The sequence below is a fragment of the Microcebus murinus genome, chromosome 27, assembly GCF_040939455.1.
Source record: "Microcebus murinus isolate Inina chromosome 27, M.murinus_Inina_mat1.0, whole genome shotgun sequence".
Taxonomy (NCBI): Eukaryota; Metazoa; Chordata; class Mammalia; order Primates; family Cheirogaleidae; genus Microcebus; species Microcebus murinus.
The window spans coordinates 1,026,721-1,044,228 of NC_134130.1; the positions used below are offsets into that span (position 1 = coordinate 1,026,721).

Here is a 17,508-nt window from a genome sequence, read left to right on the forward strand (position 1 = left end):
AGCCCACTGATTTTTTTTTTTAAACTTCAACTCTCTCCTGAGTGTTCCAATACTGCACATTATGAGCAACCCTGTGAAAAGGAAAAGGAACATTTGCTATTTCTAAAATGCCATGCCACCAAACACACCCTCCCCTTTCCAAAGTCTTATGGTGAAATTACAGAGCATCATTTTCCATAACAACACTTTGGTCAACGATGGACCACATACGGGACAGTGGCCCCGCCGGATTATAATACTGTATTTTTACTGTACTGTTTCTAAGACTGGATACACAAATTCCATTGTGTTACGAGTGCCTACAGCACCCAATACAGTAACATGCTGTGCAGCTTTGTGGCCTGTGAACAAAAGGCCACGCACTGTAGCCCCGGTGTGCAGCAGGCTACATCACCCAGGTCCGTGGAAGTACACCCTGGGATGTTCACGCAACAATGAAATAACCTAACGACAAATTTCTCAGAACACAGCTCGGTCATTAAGCATCATGTGACTCTACTGAGGACAAAATGGAGAAACTGATTCCTTTGCTCCCACTTTGAAATCATACACAGAACCATTACAGGAGGAAAAAATATATTATCTGTGTCATCCCACCAGGATGTTGTAAGCATCCTAATAAATGACAATAGCTACCAATTGTTCAGCATCACGTGCCCGGCACTGTTCTAAGCACTTCGTGTTTGTCATTTGGTGGTTGTTTCATTCTTGTAACAATCCCACAAGCTGGGTACTATTACTGTGCCCTTTGAGGAGCCGGATGTGAGCTAATGAGAACAGAGCCCTTGTCTGCCAGGTCCCCGAGCAGTGCCCGGCTCGTGGCAGGCGCTCAATGCACGCCTGTTCACGGCATAAATGGCGAATGAGTGGCTGGGTCACTTCTTGTACAACTCCAGGGGGCGCCATTCATGTTGTGTTCTGTCTACAGTCAACGTGAATGGGCCCCTCCGTGCCACAGCACCCCTGATGACTAAGGGAAGGTAAGTGACAAAGCCAGAAGTCAAAACCAGGCGGTTGACTTGTGGGCCCCTGGTGGGAAAAAAATATCCCTGGACCTCAGCTTCTTTACTAGTACAAAGTTCTCCTCAGACATTTACCCAAAACACTAGTCCTTACTACTCTTCCACATCTAACAAATGGCTAAGACATGGAATTGGTCCAAGGTTACTGCCAATGCTTTGAGGGTCCACAAGGAGTGCCAATGGTATGCCAATGATTTGTAAATAAATACGCACATGTGCTGGGGCGCTTTTCACTGACAGAAAAAGTTTGGAGACCACCGCACTGCCCTGTACCACACCTCTGATGATGTCACCACCCTGGTTCAAAAATCTACAAGATCAAAAATCTCCTAAAGGGCTGAACAGAAAACGATTTCACACGGCACATGCAAGGACACTTAACACTTTCCGAATTATGCATGCATTGATTTCAGTGAAAATTAGAAAAACATATATAACCAGCACATCAAACCTGGGGTTCCTGGGATATACAACGACTCTAAATAATGTTTTTAGTTTTTTAACCACTTCGGTACCGCACTTGCCCACAGCCGGCACTCACAGTCCGCACGGCAGCGTGCGCTGCGCATTGACGACGGGTCCGTTTTGCTCTTGTGTGATGAGGACAGCTTGAAAGCACTGAAAGCTTGTTTTACTTTACAGGCAGCTTTGCTTGCAATGTAAATCAGAATAGGTAACATATGCATATATGTTTTCATTATTTTCAAATGTTCACAATTTTATTTTGATAAATGAAAAATTAGAAAAGTCATATCACGGCTGTCGGCTAAAGTCGGCGTGCGCATTCATCTGTGGCTATCAACTATAGTCGTCGCTTGTACTGAAGTGGTTAAAAACAGTTGATTTAGAAAAAATACAAATGAATAAACAGTTTTAACTCTAACAAATCAAGAGCACACTAGGTGCCGGGTGCGGCAGTGTGTTAAGAAGCTTCCCATGTTACCTCATTCAACTCTCCCGAGAACCATGGGAGGTGGCATCCTCGTCCTACCTGTTTCACAAGTGGGGAGCCCTCCTGGGAAGTGCTTTGCTTGAGGTCAAGCTAGAATTTAGGGAGCTGAGTGTGATTCTAGGGGGTCTGATTCCAGGAGGGAGGACTCCTCACCATCACCCCATACTAACCACCAAGCCACCCTTCATGGGGGCAGAGGGATGGGGGAGGGCAACTGAGGTTTGGGAAACAATGACCTGGAAAGTTCAAAAACTAACAACAGGCTGGGTGCTCACACCTGTAATCCTAGCACTTTGAGAGGCAGAGGGAGGAGAATTGAGGTGAGATGATTGCTTGAGACCAGCCTAAGCAAGAGCGAGACCTCATCTCTACCAAAAATTGAAAAACCAGCCAGGCGTGGTAACACGCATTTGTAGTCCCAGCTACTCCAGAGGCTGAGGCAGAAGGATAACTTTGAGCCCAAAAAGCTCAAGGCTGCAGTGAGCTATGATGATACCACTGCACTCCAGATTGGGCAACAGAGCAAGACCCTGATTCAAAAACAACAACAAAAACACAAAAAACCCAACGACAACAACTAATATGTATGGCTTACAACCCACTCCCAGTCCTGTACCAAGCACTTTACATAGACGATCCTTCCAAGGACCCTCCTCATTCATTCCACAAATATTCACTAAGGACCTACGAGGTGCCAGGCCCAGGGTATGTTGGAGCAAACGAGGTAGACACAGCCCCCTGCTCTGATGGCACTGGGGGTGAAAGCCACACAGGAAAGGACCAAGGTGATGTGCAAGTGTGGCAGAAATAATGACTGTTCCAAGGAGGCCAGGCAAAGTCAAAATAAAGCCTGCACATCCTCTAAGCAAAAGCGCCTCTTCTGAGGCCTCCCTGATCTCTGCCTCCCAGGGATCCCTGCCCCTGCACTGTGTCCTCCTCGCAGTGCAGGTTGTGAGGATTCAATGACAGGCCAAAGGGGTCTGTCCCCACATTTACCACCAGTTCCCCCACAAGACTGGAGAGGTACCTATTCGCTGAACAAGGAAGGAGAAGATTGGACCAGACAATAACAATAGTCCTTCCCATTAGCCAGGAACCATTTTACAGGCTTTAACCATCTCCATTTGTGAGATTACCCCTTTCACAAACGAAGAAACTTAAGAAATTCAGAGATTAAGCCACTTGCCAAAGGTCACACAGCTAAGGGACTCATAGCGCCAAGAATCAAACTTGAATCCGGCCTGTCAATCCAAACTGAAAACTTCTTTCAAATTCCTAGGAAGTGGTGCTTCTACTTATTCCTATCCTACTTTCCCTAAGGAGTCACTGACCAAAAAAAAAAAAAAAAAAAGGAACACTGGTGTCTTCAAGATCAGCACAAAAACACTCGCATAAAATATCCACGTTTTAAATAAAAGCCTTAATCTGAAAAAAACAATTGATTGGGGGGAGGGGGCAGGGAAAAAGATGGTAAAGAAAAACAATGCTTTCAACAGCAAACAGTTTCCTCCGTCCTCCCCTACTAGTCGCCGACCCCCTTTCCCTCCACCCCGTCACTTCGGGGCAAACACTGCAAGTCACTAAACGCAAGAAATTGGGAAAATCATTTACCTTTCCTTGACAATATGGAATGAGGCGATTTTTAATAAAATTTTAGGTCTGCTAACCCAAGGGGGCTGCTAATGCTCGTGTCCGGGCGACGATGGACACAGCTGGGCTTTCTGCTACTGAGCCCCGATTGCAGCCTCGCCAAAAAGGCGAGGACCGGTTACAACGTAGCCAGAAAAGCCCCGACGCCTGCCTATTGTTGCAGCCGCAGCGACCCGGCCGGCAACTAGGGGCCGGACCCCTGGCCCGCCCAGGGAGGCAGGGAGCCAAGCTTTGTCCGCCGACCCCAGCGAGAGCGCGCGCGGGGCACGCGCGGCCTCCACGCGGCCCCTCCGACCCGCGGATACTGTGGCCGCCCCGGCCCCTGTACACTACGGCCTTCGCCGCGCGCGCGGCAGCCCGCCGAGCCTCTTGACCCTCCGGCGCCACCGTACCCCGGCCCCGCTCCGGGCGCCAGTGGCCCCCTCCCCCCTCGGCGCCACGGCTCCATTCAAACCGTCCTCCCGAGCCCCGCGCCGCGCTCCCCCCGCGGCCCGCGTGCCTTACCGAGAGCCGCCGGCGCCGTCGCTTTCCCGGCGCCGCCCCCGCCCCTCCGCGCGGGGCCGGGGGCAGAGTGGGAGTCTCGCCTCTCTTCACGAAACAAAGAAGCCGCCGCCGCCGCCGAGCGAGGGGAAGCCTCGCGCGCGCTCCCGCCCTCCTCGGCCAGGCCCCCCCCCAACACACGCCGCCCGCGCTCCCGCTGCGCGCGCACTCGCCGCTCCCCTCCCCGCGCCCGCGGACAGTCTCTCCAGCTTCCGTCGCCCGCCCGGCCAAGTGCGCGCGCCCGCCCGCCCTTCCGGGGCTCGCGCGCGTGCGCGCTGGCCTCAGGCGCGGTGGGCGTGGCCCAGGGAAAGCACGCGCGGCCGACGCTCCTCCCCACTCTGTCTGCGACGGCCTGGCGCCTGCGCACGGGCATCTTCGTTCCGCACGCCGCGCGTCCTCACGCCGCCGAGCATGCGCAGAGCAGGCGCCACTGCAGAGGCGGCGGCGGCGGGGGAATTGGGGGATGGGATCGGAGCTTCAAGGCTCGGCAGTGGATACCCCGGGCCGTGCGTGGGGGCGGAAGACGGGCAGGCTGGGCCTGGACTGGGAAAAGTTTGTCCGCGGGCCGAGGGCGGGCCTGGGAACCGCTTTGATCCCTGTCCTGGGGCGGCGGGGCCAGTCGGGCGCCGGATCGTGGCCGCCTTTTCTGCAAAAACCTGCCGAGAGTCATCGATTCGCTTAGCCAATATTTACTGACCTGCTACTGTAGCCTATCCGCCCTGGAGCCCACGATCTAGTGAGGGAGGGGGACGAGAAGCAAGATTAATGAGCAAAATACGTGTCTGAGAAGGAGACGTGGCGGGGTGGGGGGAGGGTTGTGGAAGTGTTAATTTAGCACCTAGGGGACCTCGCTGCAGCGCAGACAGGAACAGCCTTGCTCCGAGTGTGACGGCCCTGAGCCTCGAGGGCTCTTCTCTGTGTTTTCAAAATATTTCGTTCCCTTTGGACAGTTCCTTCTCTAAAAATAACGACATAAAATCATATATATATATATATATGTATAATTTCGTTCCCCCAGCCGGACCAGCGCTCCCCAAAGTCAGGTCCTACCACGTGTGGTTTCTCAGCCTGGACTGTTCCCACCCCTGCTTCTCTCATGCGTGCTCTTCCTCATTTTCCAGGGCTCAGCTGACTCACCACCTCAGCCTTGCCTCCCTCCTGTTTGATCACGGTTTCCTTTGCCCTTCCTGCACATTTCTGGAGTAGCGTCTTTATCATCTGTCTTCCTCACCTCAGTTTAAATGACAAAGATAATAGCCAATTTTAGTCGCTTGTGAATAGCATCTAGCATAGGCCCTCCGTCCACCAGGTACTACATATTCTTTAAGACTTAGAAATAGACTGCCTGGGCCAGGAGCGGTGGCGCATGTCCGTAACCCTAGGGCTTTGGGAGGCTACACTATAGTGCCAGCTACTGGGGAGGCTGAGGCCGGAGGATCACTTGAGCCCAGGAGTTCAAGTCCAGCCTGGGCAACATAGCAAGACCCCATCTCTTTAAAAACAAAAGTCCTATTTCGGTTTTAAACCGAGGATGCCTTTAGAGAACAATCCTGTAGGCCAGTGATTGTTGTCTGTGCATTGGAATACCTATTTAAACAAACCTGATGCCTTTTTAGCACTTATATTTAGGTCTGTGATACATTTGGAGTTCATTTGTGTATATGGCATGAGCTAAGGACTAAGTACATTGTTTTCCATAAACATATCCAGTTGTTCCAGCACCAGTTGTTCTAGACTGTTCTCTTCCCCATTGAATTCCCTTGAAACTTTTGTCAAAAATCAATTGGCCGGGCATGGTGGCTCACACCTGTAATCCTAGCACTCTGGGAGGCCAAGGCAGGAGGATTGCTCAAGGTCAGGAGTTTGAAACCAATCTGAGCAAGAGCAAGACCCCATCTCTACTAAAAAAAGAACAAAATTAATTGGCCAACTAAAAATATATAGAAAAAATTAGCTGGGCATGGTGGCGCGTGCCTGTAATCCCAGCTACTGGTGAGGCTGAGGCAGGAGGATCGCTTGAGCCCAGGAGTTTGAGGTTGCTGTGAGCTAGGCTAACGCCATGGAACTCACTCTAGCCTGGGCAATAGAGTGAGACTGTGTCTCAAAACAACAAAAAAAATTAATTGGCTGTTTAAGTGTGGGTCTGTTTTTGAACTCCGTTCTGCTCATCAATCTGTATGCCTGCCTTCATGCCAAGACTACACTGCCTTGCTTACTGTAGTCTTGTAAGTCTTCAAATCAAGTAGTCCTCCAACTTTGTTGTTTTTTCAAATTGTTTTGTATACTCTAGGTCTTTTGCATTTCTGTGTAAATTTTAGACTCAGCTTGTTATTTTCTATCAAAAAACAAGATGGGATTTTGATTGGGATTGCACTGAATCAGTAGATCAAGTTAAGCAAAATCACCATCTTAACACTATGAAGTCTAGTCCACGAACATGGTATACCTCTCCATTTGTTTAGGTCTTTTCTAATTTCCACTAAACTTTCTCCTTACAGGCCTTTCCTACTCCATTGAAATGACTATTGTCAAGGTCACAGGGAGCTCCTTGCTGCTGAATCCAGTGGACAGGTCTCATCTTCACTTTCCTTGACCTCCCTTCTTAGAACAATCTCCTCACTTCCAGGCTTCCAAGGCACCACTCTCCTTGGTTTGTTCCCATCCCTTTCAGTGCTCTTCCCCAGTCTCCTCTGTGGCTTCTTCCCCTTCATGCTGACCTTTTTTTTTTTTTTGAGACAGAGTCTTGCTTTGTTGCCTAGGCTAGAGTGAGTGCCATGGCGTCAGCCTAGCTCACAGCAACCTCAATCTCCTGGCTCAAGTGATCCTCCTGCCTCAGCCTCCCAAGTAGCTGGGACTACAGGCATGCGCCACCATGCCCAGCTAATTTTTTTATATATATATATTAGTTGGCCAATTAATTTCTTTCTATTTATAGTAGAGACGGGGTCTCGATCTTGCTCAGGCTGGTTTCGAACTCCTGACCTCGAGCAATCCGCCTGCCTCGGCCTCCCAGAGTGCTGGGATTACAGGCGTGAGCCACCAAGCCCGGCCATGCTGACCTTTTAATAAAAAACTTCCCCGGGACCTTGATCCTCTACCTGTATGCGTCCTTTGGCTTCTAGTCTTGTGATTTTAAAAAACCATCTACATCTTAGGGATGTGCCCAAAAGAATTTAAAACAGGTACTCAAGCAAATATTTGTAAATAAATGTTCATTGCTGCTGCACTATTCACAATAACCAAAAGGTGGAAACAGCCTAAATGGCCATTAACAGATAAACAGATAAATAAATTGTGGTATGTATACCTGACACCACATTTCAGGAGAGTTTCTCATATTTTTCACTTTGAAGAATGGTGGCCTTCTTTAGTGATGTCATTAAGTCAAAGGATGTGTTAGCCAGGGTTCTCTAGAGAAACAAAATCGATAGGACATAGATAAATAGTTATAGTGGCTCATTTATTTTTGAGACAGAGTCTCTCTCTGTTGCCCAGGCTGGAGTGCAGTGGCACAATCATAGCTCACTGCAACTTTGAACTCCTGGGCTCAAGCAATCCTCCTGCCTCAGCCTCCCAAAGTGCTAGGATTACAGGCGTGAGCCACTGTGTCTGGCCTTAGAGGTTTATTTTAAGGAATTGACTCATGTGATTGCAGGGGCTGCCAAGTCCAAAACCTAATCTCTAGGGCAAGCCAGCAGGCTGGAAATTTAGATAAGACTTGATGTTGCTGCCTTGAGTCTGAATTCCACAGGGCAGCAGGCTAGAAACTCAAGCACGGTTTCTAAGCTGCAGTCTTAAGAAATTCTTCTTTGGGAAACTGAGTCTTTGCTCTTAGGACCCTGAACTGAATGGGCAAAGCCCACCCACATTATGTAAGCACATGTGCCTTACTCAGCATCAACTGATTTAAATGTTAATCATATTTGAAAAAATATCTGCACAACAGCAATATTTAGGCTGATGTTTGACCAAACAACTGGGCATTGTAGCCTAGTCAAGTTGATGCATAAAATGAACGAAGGCCGAGGAGAATGGATTCCATTCTATGACTCAACATTGAGGCTTGAAATAAAAAGCTCACCCAAGTTCATTACATTGAATATGGAAACTACATCTCCTTCAGTTGCTCCTGTAAGGTAGATACTTTTTCAGTAATATCTTCAGATTTTCCTTGGAACATGAAATCACTTATGGCTGGGCCCAGTGGCTCAGGCCTGTCATCCTAGCACTCTGGGAGGCCGAGGCAGGAGGATCGCTGGAGGCCAGGAGTTTGAGACCAGCCTGAGCAAGAGTGAGACCCCGTCTCTACTATAAATAGAAAAAATTAGCCAAGCATAGTGGCATGCACCTATAGTCCCAGCTACTCACGAAGCTAAGGCAGGAGGATCGCTTGAGCTCAGGAGTTTGAGGTTGGTTGCTGTGAGCTAGGCTGATGCCACTGCACTCTAGCCTGGGCAACAGAGCAAGACTCTTGTCTCAAAAAAAAGTCATTTATTAACCAAACATGCATTTATGCATTACAGGTGACCTATTGCCCTCAAACACGTGCCTCACAAGAAAGTGATTTCCCCAAAGGTAGCAGTGGGGTGTATGGTGCAGAAAACATGAAGTAGTCCTTCGAGGTCAGAAACCCAGGGTGATAGATCTCTTTTAGCAGGCAGCTGTGGTTTTACTCATAACACGATTCAGAAAATAACCATCATGTCACGTTATGTTTATACTAAAGCATGCCGCTTCCACCAACGACAGATGGAAACCTAACTGCCCACGCTTGTCACAAATTTTGTAGGTGTTTTACTCTAACTATAGTATGTTTTATTTTAAGTTGAATTTGTTAAGCTCTTCTAAGGTGGTAGGTCTGAATTATGACACATTGGGCCTCCATCAAGAGTAATTAAAAATGGGTTGTTTCATGGATTTGGGAGTTTTTGTTTGTTTTGAGACAAGGTCTCTCTATGTCACCTGGGCTGGAGTGCAGTTATGTCATCATAGCTCACAGCAAGCCCAAACTCCTGGGCTCAAGTGGTCCTCCTGCCTCAGCTTCCTGAGTAACTGGGACTGCAGGCGCATGCCACCACACCCAGCTAATTTTTCCATTTTTTGCAGAGACAGGGTCTTGCTCTTGCTCAGGCTGGTCTTGAACTCCTGGCTTCTAGCGATCCTTCCGCCTCAGCCTCCCAAAGTGCTGGGATTACGGGCGTGAGTCGTCAAGCCCAGCCAACAGTGGGTTTATATGGACAGCTGGCCATCTGTACACGTGGGTTCCACATCTGGAGATCCAACCAAACACAGCTTGAAAATTTGAAAAAAATTGCATCCGTGCTAAACGTAGACTTTTTTTCTTGTCATTATTCCCTACAGCAACTACTTTCATCATATTTACAGTGTATTAGGTATTACAAGTAATGTGGAAAAGGTTTATTTTTTTAATTTTTTTAATTTTTTTGAGACAGAGTCTCACTTTGCCTAGGCTAGAGTGAGTGCCGTGGCATCAGCCTCGCTCACAGCAACCTCAAACTCCTGGGCTCAAGCGATCCTCCTGCCTCAGCCTCCCGAGTAGCTGGGACTACAGGCATGTGCCACCATGCCTGGCTAATTTTTTCTATATATATTAGTTGGCCAATTAATTTCTTTCTATTTATAGTAGAGACGGGTGTCGCTCTTGCTCAGGCTGGTTTTGAACTCCTGACTTCGAGCAATCCACCTGCCTCGGCCTCCCAGAGTGCTAGGGTTACAGGCGTGAGCCACTGCGCCCGGCCGAGAAGGTTTAGAGTACACGGAAGATTATGTGTAGGTTATATGCAAATACGACACAATTTTATATCCAGGACTTGAGCATCTACAGGGTTTGGTATCACAAGAGGTCTTGGAACCAACTCTGCATAGCCACCGTGTATGTGTATGTGCACATATATTAGTACATACATAGGTTCCTCAACTTACCATGGGGTTACATCCTAATAAATCCATTATAAATTGAAAATATCATAAGTTGAAAATGCATTTAGGCCAGGCGCAGTGGCTCACACCTGTAATCCCGGCGCTTTGGGAGGCTGAGGCGGGAGGATCGCTTGAGCTCAGGAGTTCCAGCCTGCAGTGAGCTGGGTCCGCACCACTGCACTCCACCCTAGGCAGCAGAGAGACACCCTGTCTCTGCAAAATAAACACGTTATTAACAAAAGGGAAATGCATTTAACACACCTAACTTACTGAATATCATAGCTTTGCCTAGCCTACCTTAAATGTGCTCAGACGATTACATTAGCCTACTGTGGGGCAAAATCATCTGACACAAAGCCTATTTTATGATAAAGTGTTGAATACCTCATGTATTAATAATTTATTGAATATTGTACTTACTGAATGTTAAAAAAGGAATGATTGTATGCGTACCATTGTAAAGTCGAACCATTGTAAATTGCAGACCATCTGTGTGTGTATGTGTATATATATCAATATATCAATTATAAATTATATTATAAATTAATATAAAATATATTAATATTAATGGATATATTAATATTAATATATATGTGCTATATATAGACACACATGCCAAATAGAGATTTGGGTTAGGCTTTATATATTTAGACGTTTCACCAGAAAGGACATTCAGATGGTAAATGAGCACATGAAAAGATGTTTATCATCATTAGCCGTTAGGAAAATACAAATTAGAACCACAATGGGCCAGAGGTCGTGGCTCACGCCTGTAATCCCAGCACTTTCAGAGGTTGAGGCAGGAGGATCACATAAGGCCAAAAGTTGGAGACCAGCCTGGGCAAGATTGTGAGACCCCATCTCTATAAAAACAAAAAATTAGCCAACTAAGAAACAAGCAAACAAAATTAGTCAAGCATGGGAGATGTGCTTCTAATCCAAGCTACTCAGGAGGCTGAGACGGGAAGATCAATTGAGACAAGACTGGGTGACAGAGTGAGACCCTGTCTCTTCAAACAAACAAAATGGATAGCATAACACTTATCGGAATGGCTAAAACGAAAAATAGTAAAAACACCAAATGCTGGCGAGGATGTGGGGAAACTGGAATAAATATGGAATAGATCATCGATGAGATTATAATATAGTACAGCCACAATGGAAAACAGCTGGACACTTTCTGGAAAAACAAACAAACACACAACACATAACACAGCCACTGCACTCCTGTATTTATTTATTTATTTATTTTTCTTTTCTTTTTTTTTTTTTTGAGACAGAGTCTCACTCTGTTGCCCAGCCTAGGGTGAGTGCCGTGGCGTCAGCCTAGCTCACAGCAACCTCAAACTCCTGGGCTCGAGCAATCCTTCTGCCTCAGCCTCCCAAGTAGCTGGGACTACAGGCATGCGCCACCATGCCCGGCTAATTTTTTTTTATATACATATCAGTTGGCCAATTAATTTCTTTCTATTTATAGTAGAGACGGGGTCTCGCTCTTGCTCAGGCTGGTTTTGAACTCCTGACCTTGAGCAATCCGCCCGCCTCGGCCTCCCAGAGAGCTAGGATTACAGGCGTGAGCCACCGCGCCCGGCCTGCACTCCTGTATTTAGACTAGAGAAATAACGACTTATATTCACACAAAAACCTGCACGTAAATGTTCACAGCAGTTTTATCACTGTGGGCAACACTGGAATCAGCCCAGAAATGCTTCCAACAGGCGAGCGGTGGAACGAACTGAGATCCGGCCATACCGTGGAGTACCTCTCAACGATAAAAGGGAATGAAGAACTGAGAACACGACAGCTTTGATGAAATAATCTCTAGGGAATTATGCTGATTTAAATAATAGCCAATCTCAAAAAAGTTAGATACTATCTGATTTCATTTGTATGACATTTTTTTTTAATTAAAAAAAATTTTTGGCCAGGCGAGATGGCTCACGCCTGTAATCCTAGCACTCTGGGAGGCCGAGGCGGGCGGATTGCTTGAGGTCAGGAGTTCAAAACCAGCCTGAGCAAGAGTGAGACCCTGTCTTTATTATAAATAGAAATAAATTAACTGGCCAACTAAAAATATATAGAAAAAAAATTAGCTGGGCGTGGTGGCGCATGCCTGTAGTTCCAGCTACTTGGGAGGCTGAGGCAGGAGGACCGCTTGAGCCCAGGAGTTTGAGGTTGCTGTGAGCTAGGCTGACGCCACGGCACTCACTCTAGCCTGGGCAACAAAGTGAGACTCTGTCTCAAAAAAAAAAAAAAAAAAAGAAGACCAGCCTGGGCAACATAGTGACACCCCATCTCTTAAAAAAAAATGAGGGCCAGGTGTGGTGGCTCACACCTGTGATCCTGGCACTCTGGGAGGCCAAGGCTGGAGAATTACTCAAGGTCAGGAGTTCAAAACCAGCCTGAGCAAGAGTGAGACTCCCATCTTTACTAAAAATAGAAAGAAATTAATTTGTCATCTAAAAATATATAGAAAAAATGAGCCAGGCATGGTGGCGCATGCCTGTAGTCCCAGCTACTCGGGAGGCTGAGGCAGGAGGATCGCTTAAGCCCAGGAGTTGGAGGTTGCTGTGAGCTAGGCTGACACCACGGCACTCACTCTAGTCTGAGCAACAGAGTGAGACTCTGTCTCAAAAAAAAAAGCAAAAAGCAACCATTTGTGACCAGCCTGGGCAATATAGTGAACCCCATCTCCACAAAAAATTAAAAAAAAAAAAATTAGCCAGGCGTGGCGGCGCACACCTGCAGTCGCAGCTACTCAGGAGGTTGAGGCGGGCGGACCCTTGAGCCCGGATGTTCGAGGCTGCAGTGAGCTGTGATCACGCCACTGCACTCCAGCCACGGCGACAGGGCAAGGCTTTGTCTCTTAAGAAAAAAAATCGAATAAACAAATAAACAAACCAGTGTTCGTGAGCAAATACCTGCCTTACAGAGCATTCTCTGACAACACAGGTGGAAGGGCAGGCTGGGCACGGCGGGGGTAGCCAGTCACACTTGTGTGTGAATGAATCTGGGGTGTTGTGTGTGCGCGCATGGCAGGGACGCCCCACCTGCAGCTGGCAGCGGCTGTTGGGCAGGGTCAACCGCCAGGCTCCGCCTAGAGACGGCTGACCCAGCTGGCACCTCCATTCCCTTCTCTGGGGGGAGAGATCCTAGCCCACCGTTCTGCACAAGTGCTGTGTGTGTGGACGCGAGAAAGCCGCCATCAGTTCCGGAGAAGCGTCTAGCCATGCAACCCTGGTTTTTACTCCAAAGGAAGCGTTTTCAACTTGATGTTTGCCACAGATGGCTTCCAGATCAACCCTGTGTCATGGCAAAGACCACATCAAGCTTAGTCCTGGACGGCGGATTAGCCAGGTGGGTAATGGACCACGCCCACCCGGGAGAGGAGGGGGCTCTGGCGCCCCCTGGTGTTCACCATGTGCCACAGACTCACCCCGTCGAGCCCCTCCAATGCCGCCGGCAAAACTGGCCAAGCCAGCTCTGAAATAACCAAGATGCCCTTCAGTAGGTGAGTGGGACGCATCCAGACAAGGGGACAGGAATATATTCTGCGATAAAAAGAAATGAGTTAGCAAGCCACAAAAAGACACAGAGGAACCCTTTTAAAGGTCATCCTGCTACCTGAAAGAAGCCAATCTGAAAACCTACATACTGTATGATGCCACCCATGTGACATTCTGTATTAGAAAAGGCAAAACTATAGGGACAATAAAATGACCAGTAGTTGCCAGAGGTCAGGGAGGAGGGAGAAAGAGGGGGACGAATAGGTGAAAGGAACACAATTTTGAGGGCAAACTATTCTATATGATATTGTAATGGACACGTGCCATTACACAATTGACAAAACTCATGGCAAGCACCATACCAAGAGTGAACCCTAGCCGGGCATGGTGGCAGTCACTTGTACTGTAATCCCAGTTACTCAGGAGCCTGATGCAGAAGGATCATGTGAACCCAGAAGTTCGAGACCAGCCTGGGCAACATAGTGAGACCTCATCTCAAAAATAAATAAATGAATAAATACTATTTTTAAAAAAGAATGAACTCTAATTAAACTATTACATTTACATTGTAAATGGTTATAATTGAACCAATGTATATTACATGTAATGTAATATTACATTGTATATTAATATGTATGTTACATATACATTGTAAATTCATCTTGGTTATAATGTTGCCTGAGTATAATGATAATTGGTTCTTCAGTTGTAACAATTGTTGCAGACTCAAGAAAGATATTAACAATAGGGAAATCTATGGAGGGGAGAGAGGGGTGTCTGCAGATTCTCTCTAATACAGGGGTCCTCAAACTATGGCCTGAGGGCCACGTGCAGCCCGCCGAGGAGATTTATCCAGCCCCCCCGGTGTTTTTGCCACTGCTGCCTGTCCTGCTTAGCAGCCGACTCGTCCCGAGCCCACAGTGCGCATGTGTGGAATGTGTGCCGCACTCTCCAACGGTCTGAGGGACAGTGACTGGCCCCCTGTTTAAAAAGTTTGAGGACCCCTGCAATATCTGCTGAATTTTTCTCTAAACCTAAAACTAAACCTTGTGGGGATGGGAGGGGGGTCTCGCTGTGTTGCCCAGGCTAGTCTTGAACTCTTCAAGCGATCCTCCTACCTCAGCCTCCCAAAGTGCTGGGACTATGAGCATGAGCCGCCCATGCCTGGCCTCGATCAATATGCAAAGGGCTGGCAGCAGTATGGAAGATGCCTAGTAGATTGGATAGGATGGAAGTTGGAAGGGGGGGGTGGGGGCTCCAGGGCTGAGACTTCCACTCCAGCCAAGAGGGAGTGACAGGGACCAGATTAATCTTCCACCCAACACAGCCCCCAAATATATATCAGGCAAAATAAATGATAAAATGTTTTTAAGACAGTGGACATCAGACAATGAGGGAGGGATAGATTCCTGAGAAACCAAACATGCAAGGAAAGCGCTACTGGGGACATAGTATACTGCCTTAAGAATGCTCCCAGGTCTTGCTGCAGGGGACAGGGACACAGCTAGAGCACGTAGACACCCCCCCCCAGCTAAGAAGATGGAGCTCAGCGTCCAATGAGACTAAGGTGGGTGGAAACAACCCAAATATCTCCCAACAGGTGAATGTATGAACACGTTGAGGGTATCCATGCTACCCAGCAATGCAAAGGCATGAATGCTTCAGTTGAAACATGCATGTAGCTTGAATCTCACAATTATGCTGAGTGACAGAAGCCAGAAAAGATTCTACTTCCTGGATAATGCCATCTATTTCAAAGTCTAGAAAATGCAAGCTCATAATGAGTGACAAAAAGCGGGTCAATGGTTTTCTGGGGAGGGAAGAGGCGAGAGTGAGAGAGCAAGAGACTGTGTCTCAAAAAAAAAAAAAAATACCAGACAAAAACACACAACTAATTGAACTTTTATTCTAGAATGATGTATTCGATATAAAATATTTAGGAGATAGTGATGAGCAAAAAGAAAATAAAAACATTAACATAACCCATTCCCCCACCATCCAGAAGTGATTGCTGTTATTAAGCAGCTTGGTTCTCATCCACCCAACTGTCCTGTCCTTTTTTTTGACATTGTCATCCTGCACAGAGGTGTGTGCATGTCTGGCTGCCACCCAAGATGAGACTGCATTTTCTAGAGTTTGAAATAGGTGGAACCCTTTACTAGGTACCATTTTGGGGAGGGAGTTTTGTTCAGGATCTAACAGTGCCTGGCCCCACCTGGCACGGGCAGATGTTGACGGAAACAAACCACGCTGCTCCCAGCTCAGGACTGCACCTTCCTCAATGCACTTCATTCCCAAGGGAGGAAAAAAGTCATCACGTTGCCTCTCTTTTGCAGCTTGTACGAACTTCCCAGGAGAATATCTTGGGGAATTTAAGTGAGGAACCCTTGTTCTACGCAACTCAGTTAAAATCCTAAAAGCATCTTAGCTCAGTGGCAGAGAGGATGAGCCTGGTCTTGGAAGGAAGATTAAAAGATCATCGTGTGATTAAGGTGCAAGTGTTTAATACAACTTAGAAGGATTTCCTTTAATTACTGGCATGATATCTCAGTGCCTGAGGGTTATAGGAAAACCTGGCAGTGCCAAGGCTCTCATCCAGCCATGACAATGGCGGCCTGGTCGTTCTTTTCTCTTAAAGAGACAGTGGCATCATCATAGCTCACTGCAGCCTCAAATTCCTGGGTTCAAGCAAAACTGGGTGATCCTGCTCTTCCCATAACTCCAAGAAGGAGAGTTCCTCAGGCCAGGTGCGGTGGCTCATGCCTGTAATCCTAGCACTCTGGGAGGCCGAGGCGAGCCGGTTGCTCAAGGTGTGGAGTTCAAAACCAGCCTGAGCGAGACCCCGTCTCTACTAAAAACAGAAAGAAATTAATTAACCAACTAAAAATATATATACAAAAAATTAGCTGGGCATGGTGGCGCATGCCTGTAGTCCCAGCTACTCGGGAGGCTGAGGCAGGAGGATCGCTTGAGCCCAGTAGATTGAGGTTGCTGTGAGCTAGGCTGACGCCATGGCACTCCCTCTAGCCTAAGCAACAAAGTGAGACTCTGTCTCAAAATAAATAAATAAATATAAAAATAAATAAATAAATAAAGAGAGTTCCTGGAGGTGTGAGCTCAGAAGAGGGCACTGCCCATCCAAACAGAGCCACTCACAGCCTCCTCTGCTAGCTGACTAGGTAAAGGCGCAGGTTCTAGGGATGGACGTGGCCCCTCCCAGCAGCCCCAACTTCTGCCATCATTGGACCAGTTCTAAAGCGTGGGAAAGGGATGCATGTGGCAATGCACGACTTCTGCCCACTGCTGGACCCGGGCAAAAGGATCCTGAGGCTAGCCCATTCCCGTGGGGGCTAAGTAAGGTTAGGGAGAAGGCAGCCTCGTTCTCGAAATTGAGTCTCTGGTGCCCTCTGCTGGCCTTCCTAATCACAGCAGCGGGAAAGATACTTTCCCCCCTTTAGGACCCTGGACAGGCGGGTGACTCCTGGACAGGACTGAAAGCAGAAAGGATTAAAGCCAATCAAGAATAACATATATATTTTGCGTGTGTGTGAGAAGGGAAAACTTGAAAGTGTTCATATTAGATCCAAGTGTCTTGTGGCCCAGAGAGACAAGCACGCCTTGGCCCTACCATTTCCTGAGTCCTACCCACATGGTGGCCCCCGCGCCAGTAGGCAGGGGGCAGTGGCCCTTCCGCAGTACACTGGGAAAGTGGGAAGGCCACAGTGTGGATTCAGAGCCATACTCTTCCCCATACAGCTACGCCACGGACTGGGAATGCCTGCTATGAGCCGGGTGTTATAGTGTGGTTTCTAGTTTTTCTAACAACCCTAACTACAGAGAAGAAACCTGAGACACGGAGAAGCCACTTCACTCACAAAGCTAGACAGTGTAAAAGCTG

At 47.7% G+C, this 17,508-nt stretch overlaps 1 protein-coding gene across 3 annotated transcripts in view; it reads right to left on the reverse strand.

Annotated features, from left to right (window-relative positions):
- The window catches only part of SMARCA4 (SWI/SNF related BAF chromatin remodeling complex subunit ATPase 4), a 62,812-nt gene extending 58,502 nt beyond the window's left edge, over window positions 1-4,310 (reverse strand). The window contains exon 1 of one of the 3 annotated variants that reach the window (XM_075998285.1): window positions 4,129-4,310. The gene's annotated coding sequence lies outside the window, so the exon portion shown is untranslated. Of the gene's footprint in view, window positions 1-3,585; window positions 3,859-4,128 lie in introns of those variants that run through there. The other 2 variants (XM_075998287.1, XM_075998288.1) reach the window with 2 other exon arrangements.
- Window positions 4,311-17,508: the final 13,198 nt, after the last annotated feature.